At 44.9% G+C, this 7,093-nt stretch overlaps 1 long non-coding RNA gene across 2 annotated transcripts in view; it reads left to right on the forward strand.

Moving 5' to 3' along the window:
- Positions 1-859: 859 nt before the first annotated feature.
- Positions 860-7,093, forward strand: part of LOC112118016 — a 27,619-nt gene continuing 21,385 nt past the window's right edge. For both annotated transcript variants that reach the window (XR_003899840.1, XR_003899839.1), the window contains exon 1: positions 860-956. This is a non-coding gene — a long non-coding RNA (uncharacterized LOC112118016). The remainder of the gene's footprint in view (positions 957-7,093) is intronic.

Consider the following 7,093-nt stretch of genomic DNA (forward strand, 5'->3'; position numbering starts at 1 on the left):
TGCCAGGTGCTGAGTGCCTTCAACTCCCACAGCAAAGAGGTGCTGACCTCCTGCAGGTTCCATTTACTTCATCGCAATTGTGGGTGCTCAGCGCCTCTGCAAATCAGGTCCCTATTGACTTCACTTAAGGTGCCCAGTGCCTCACAAGACTGGCTCCTTAGGCAGGACATTTTCAATCATACAGTATAAGTAACTTCATAAATCACAATCCATTAAATTGCCAATAGCCTTTTATGTGGCTTCATCAACCCCAGATTATCCAAGCCCCAAATATCTGCTCATTCCTGAATTGTTTATGATGGGTGATAAATACAGCAGTTATGATAAAAAGCATCAGGGATGTCACAAAATTGCTCCTTTCCTTGTCGCATCACTCATATGCCTTATAATATTTTTCTTCCTTCCCAAATGTCGCAAATATCTTCCATCCTTTGATACTCGCTGCTCCTTATAATAACACTGTCAGTATCTCCTTATAATACTATATATCTGTTCCACATGCTGCCTTTCAAATACTTCTTCTAATACTGCATCTGCCTTTCTTGTAATCTCTCTGAGATACTCATAATGCCTCCTTTCCTTGTCACACCTCTCATATACTCCTTATAATATAACCTGGAACATTTCTGTGCTCACCTACCCATAAAGACTGCCAATGCTCTGAATGACAAAAATGATCTAAAGAAATTGGATGTAGTGAAAAAGTAAAGGTTATATCTCACTGTACTTGAGAAGGATCAGTGTGGCTTTCAGGCTTACTAGCCAAGCAAGGACTGCAGCTGCAGCATCATTTGCAGTTCCAATTTGCCTGGCAAATATAATGAAATTTCATAGTTCTGGCCATTGTGTTGCAGGAAACCTGCTCTGGCAGCATACAAGAAAAGAGAGACAGTGATATAATGCACCAAAAGGATTTTCCTGTCTATCAGGCAAGAGAGTTGATTCCTCGCTAGGTGGTAAGTTGTATATCTTCAATTCATACTACAGCAATGGTTCTCTACATTTTAAGTTTGCAAATTCTCTGCAACTGCCCTGAAAGCAATGGGACCGTGCAGGATTTAAATCAGCACAGAATGTGACCCAAACACTTAGGCAAGTTATTAGACTAACCCAGTTTTTGAAATATGAGGCCAGACTCACTAGTGCTGGCACATGGAGGTGTGAGTTATAGCTCTCTCCCACTGCCAGATCTCTACACCCAAGAAAAGATTCACCCCAGGGGTGGGCATGTTGTGTTGCCACTGTAACCAGTGGTTAAAGGAGAATGAAACAAAGGGTGAGATCTCAGTGCATCAGTTGAGGAGGAAGGGGAGCTGTAGGGGAACACTGCTTAACCAAGCCAGAAAGAGGTGGGGGAATTGCTCTCTGCTTTTAGAACAGGAGTACTTGTGGCACCTTAGAGACTAACAAATTTATTAGAGCATAAGCTTTCGTGGGCTACAACCCACTTCTTCGGATGCATATTGAGTGAAACATATCGAGGAGATATATATACACACATACAGAGAGCATGAACAGGTGGGAGTTGTCTTACCAACTCTGAGAGGCCAATTAAGTAAGAGAAAAAAAACTTTTGAAGTGATAATCAAGGTAACCAAGTACAGACAGTTTGATAAGAAGCAAGTGTGAGAATACTTACAAGGGGAGATAGATTCAATGTTTGTAATGGCTCAGCCATTCCCAATCCCTGTTTAGCCCTGAGTTGATTGTGTCTAGTTTGCATATCAATTCCAGCTCAGCAGTCTCTCGTTGGAGTCTGTTTTTGAAGTTTTTCTGTTTTAAGATAGCCACCCGCAGGTCTGTCATAGAATGGCCAGACAGGTTAAAGTGTTCTCCCACTGGTTTTTGCTTTTAGCTTCCTTAATTTAACTCAGGGTTTCTGCCTGAAGGAGGCAGTTTTAATTTATGCCATGATCCCGTGGGATAGGACACTACCTAGTTACTGGGGTGATAAGTATAAATACTTGACTGACATACAGACACTGTAGGAGTTCTGCTGGCAGAAACAGCAGAAGGGATACATTCAGTCAGATCATCTTCCAGCCACCCTGGCATCTTCCAGCCACCTTTCCCACCCAGTGCCTCCCATTTTTAGGCTATTCTTGTTGCCTACTCCTCCTGGAGCAAGGGGAAGTTGTTTCAACCATTTTCCATCCTCATGACCTCCTCCCCCAGTCTGCTGATTTTTTCTTTTCAGCTCGTTCCTGAAGAGTCTCGGGGCCCAAATATTGCTGCTTACTGGGAATGGGCAAACTGTTCTGGAGAAAACAAGGTCACCCATGGAAGCTTTGCCCAAAACCTCAGTTGAACCCAAAACACTTTTTCTTGGGGATCTGCAACGTTATGATAGGTTCCCAGAAAGCAACTGTTCATGTTCATTACTCATATATCCCGTGTCATTTTGCTGTTACCTCTCCTCAGCACCACGATGTCCATCATCGGTTGTTTTAAAAGTGACATCTTCAATTCTGACTCCCCATTGTCTGCCAGGCTTGTCTTTATTTCTTCTTGGTCCAGCACTAAAGTGTTTCTGTTTCACGCTCTCCTCATTCATTATGTAGAGTCTGCACCCCGTCCATTCCCTGCCCTCCTTCAACACCTTTTGCAGCACCTGAGTAGAATGTACAATATAGGAGTTACCGTCTCTGATCCTGATTATCCATTCAAACTGATGCAGCACCATTGGGATAGATTGGATCTCATTTACATCAGTGTAATTCCAGAGTATCTCCACTGGTATCTGTGGAGCTATTCAGTATTTACATTGGTGTAACTGAAATCAGAATCTGACTCATTGACTTCAAAAGGTTTGTTCCAAATTTATACCAATATGAGAGGAGAATCAGGCGCTCTGACTTCTTCCAGCTTTGAAACTTTCATCCCTCTAGGTGGCTTCTTACTTTGCTCCTACTCAAATCACTAGCTGCTTCCTTCCTTCCTCTGATTTTGCATAACCCAATGAGAAATGAGAACAGGAGTACTTGTGGCACCTTAGAGACTAACAAATTTGTTAGTCTCTAAGGTGCCACAAGTACTCCTGTTCTTTTTGCGGATACAGACTAACACGGCTGCTACTCTGAAACCAATGAGAAATGGCATTTCTCCTCCAACCCAACCCTTTTATTCTCTGCCTGGTTAGTGTCAAACCGCCTACTCATTGTAGACCTCTCTCAGGCTTGAAGTATAAATCAGTTAGTGATGTAGCTTCATATTAGCTTATGAGTGTGGTTTTTTGTAAATATTTATTTATATCTGTGTCTCTGTGTTGAGTCACATTAAGAGGAAACCCAGGAAATGATGATTATGTGAGTGTCATATAATCTACTGTGGAGCGTGCACTATGACTGTTCTGCAGTAACCATTTTACCAAGACTTCACAAATTCCTCTGTCAAAGAATTTGACATTCACTGATATTAAGTCAAATCTAGTTCTAGATTTTGGAGTCTGATATCATGATTAGGAATATTTCTGTATTGAATCTTTACTCTCAAAAAGGCCTGGATTTCTATTTATTTTTTTCCTCTTGTCTAATTTCATGACATTTTCAGGGAAGTTAATCTGAACATAACACTTGCTGAGGTACAGTTCTTTGCAGTAAAGGAAGGAGTTTGAGGTGAAACAAGATTTTTGAGCATATCATTATGAAGTACAGTAAGAATAGGTTGTTGTTTTTCTGAAAGTTCCTGTAAAAAAAATTGAAAGCTTGATTGATTTCTGGAGCACCTCCAGGATTTCTTCTGCAGTGGTGCTATGATGCACCAAATCTGTAAGATATGCAGACAGAAAATTCCAGCAGAAACAGCAAGGTTATGCATACTTTTTTCTTTAAATCTGTATCAGGAAACCAGGCAAGGAGGAGCTGGAGAAAGTAGTAGACAGAAGCTCTACAGTGAGCTAAAGAGAGAGAGGGAGAGTGACAAGTATAGCTTTAGGGGTAATACTGTTTTCCTTATTCTAGTAAAGTTCCTTGCTCGGTGACAACTACACTAGCCTCTGGTTACCAGTTGGCAGATATAATTACATCCTCTAAATCAGCCATGACCACTAAATAGCTGTCATGGTTTTAGGTGTATTTGTTAAAGCTGCTTATATTGATACCAAGAAAAGTTACAACATTTTAAAGTTTTTTGCCCTTACTAAAAATGGCAGCCATCTCCCATTCTCAGATGAAGCCAGGCTGTCCTCACCGAAGATGCCACCATTTGAATGTGGAAGTGAGGCTGCAGGAGTAAAGATGGCCACCCACTCCATCTCCCTTTGTTTCCAATTAGTTTAAAACCAAGGTGCCCTCAGAGAAGATAGGTACCTGCTATTCACCATTTGTGGCCAAGGCAGGACACCATATGGAAACACAGGAATGTGAGGATTACTTTGGGGGCAAGAAGGAAAAGTGCAGTGGGAGACAAGACTGTGGGGACAGAGGAAACTAGGGGATGAGGGGCTAAAAGGAAGACTGTCAGGATTTTGAGAGATGACTTTTAATTAATTAAAATTGCTATTATTTATATTACAGGAGTGCCTAGAGACATAGGAGCTGGAACTAGTGGTGTGGGGGTGCTGTCGCACCTTCTGTTTTAAAGTGTTTATCATCATATATAGGGTTTACAGTTTGGTTCAGTGGTTCTCAGCACTCCCACTATACAAATTGTTCCAGCACCACTGTCTAGAGACCCCAACTGAGATCAGGGTCCTACTGTGCTAGGATCTCGACGTACACAGAGTGTGAAAGAGGTCCTGCCATGAAGAGCTTACAACAGAGGTGACCAGTACCTGCTGATAGTGGTGGGGCAGAGCGAGCGCAGAGGCTTCAGCAGATGATGCTGAGAATGCTCAGTTCGTGTGTGCCCTCCCTTCCCCCATGCATCACGTCTGGCTTACAACCTGATTTGACAAGACAGACAAAGGGTGGGATGAAAGCAGCACTATTAAACTCATTTTATCGATGGGGAAGTGAGGCAAATTAAGTTTAAGTGATTTGTCCAAGGTCACACAGGGACTCTGTAGCATCGCTGGGATTGAACCCAGATCTTCTGACTAATCTGCTTTAATCACAAAACCATCCTTCCTTCAGTGAAATGTCAGTGCTGGCCCCAATCACTTTAAATCAGGCCCTCTGAATCTGTTCCTTTCCTGGTCATTTCCTCCCTGCTGGTATTCAGAAAACTACCCCGAAGCCATCCAGAACTGACTTTCCTGATCCAGAAATACATCCAGAAACCTCTCACGGCTGCTCGCAGACCCAAGCAGTTTTTCTTCCTTTGCCCTTTGTGGGCATTATGCAATCCCAGTAGTTTTACAGCTCTTTGCAATAGTATTTTGAGCTCTTAACTTTTTTCTACTGCAGATCAGAGGGCCACTCATCCTTGTTAGGCAGAGGTGGAATGAATGACTGCAATATGCTTTCTCCTCTCCCTCCTCCAATTCTTTCGGGAATGGTCCTATCATGCCAGAGTGGCAATTAAATTGGACTGAGAGCTAGGTGTAATTCGTAGCAAACTACAGGACGCAGTTTTAGGAACAGCTGATGCCAAACAAGAGAGTCTTAAAAGTAATCTAAAGGGCACTAGAGTCCATTTATATTTCCATGCCTTTTTTTCTCTTCCCCCCTGGGTCTCTGCAGAATATCTTGGAGGCCATTCTATGAAACTATTACCTAATCTTCTCCTTTAGGTCATTTTCAACAGATGCATTCCAATAACTCTTGGGTGACCATATACATTAAAAAAAAGCCAAGGACACTTTTTATTAGAGTTAGAGTGATGCAGGTCAGAAGAGATGGGTCAGGAAAGAAGTAATACAAACTGAACAAGCCCCACAGAGTTTCCAAACAATTTATTTGGCTGAAATCATAGTATGATCATTAGGCTGTGCCATGGGGTGTATATAGTCCATGTTGGTCTGGCAACCAAGGGGTTAGGAACTGCTTGCCAGCACTGATTGGCAGCCTCTCAGCAGCTAGGAAAATAAAAGAGCTGAGAAGCAAGGGGTTGCCAGAGAAATAAGCAGTCTGGAGAAGGAAAGTCCTGCCCACTAGCTGGTGAGAAGTTGCCCAGAGAAAACACCCTAGAGCTGGGATGACTGGATCAACAGGCGGAGAAGCCTACAGACCTAAGGGAAATAAGAACAAGCTCAGGGCACAGCAGAAGGAATTGTTAAGGCTTAATTTCACCTGCCTAGTTTGAAGGCCCTGAGCTGGAACCCAGTGGCATGGGTGGGCTGGGGTTCTCTTACCAATTCCCCAATGGGGCCGTAAGAACCAAAAGAGGTGTTCAGACCCCCTGAGAACCAGGATCAAATAACCCTGTCAAGTATAAAGGGAAACCCAGGCATGCAGTGGGACTGAAACTAACACCCCGCGAAGCCCAGAATGTAGGGTTACCATTCGTCCGGATTCCCCTGGACATGTCCGGCTTTTTGAGCTAAAAATAGCGTCCGAGGGGAATTTGTAAATGTCCGGACTTCCCCCCATGCAGAGTGTGTGCGGCTAACAGGGCAGCCAGCCGGATGGTGCCACTTACATGGGGCTCCGACAGCCAGAGAGAGCCCCTCCTCCGCTTCCCCTGCAGCAGAGATCACTCCCTCCCTCCCTGCATTCGCAGATCACCTCCGGCAGTCTGGAGCTCCTCCCCCGCTCCTCCTCCACTGCTGCCCAGCGTGCCAGGACGAACGGCTCAGGCCGTTCCTGAGCAAGTTCACAGAGACGTTAGGCGAAGGCCAACAACAAGGGGGCCAGGAGGTCGGAGAAGGGCAGGGAGGTTTTGGAGGGGGCAGTCAAGAGACGGGGGGGTCGGGAGTTCAGGGGGGGCTTTCTGGGGGGGGGTGGATAAGGTTTTGGGCAGTCAGGGTACAGGTAGGGGGGAGGGTCCTGGGGGGCAGTTAGGGTGGGGGGGTCTTAGGAGGGAGCAGTTAGGGGACAAGGAACAGGGAGGCTTAGTAGGGGGTGGGGTTCTGGAGGGCAGTTAGGAGCAGGGGTCCCAGGAGGGGGCAGTCAGGGGACAAGGGGGGGGTTGGGAGTTCTGGGGGGGGGCTGTCAGGGGGTAGGGGTGGGGAGAGGGATCAGAGCAGTCAAGGGACAGGGAGCAGAGGGGTTTA

Source organism: Terrapene carolina, unplaced genomic scaffold, assembly GCF_002925995.2.
Source record: "Terrapene carolina triunguis isolate 2854851 unplaced genomic scaffold, T_m_triunguis-2.0 Scaffold131, whole genome shotgun sequence".
In the NCBI taxonomy this organism is placed as follows: Eukaryota; Metazoa; Chordata; order Testudines; family Emydidae; genus Terrapene; species Terrapene triunguis.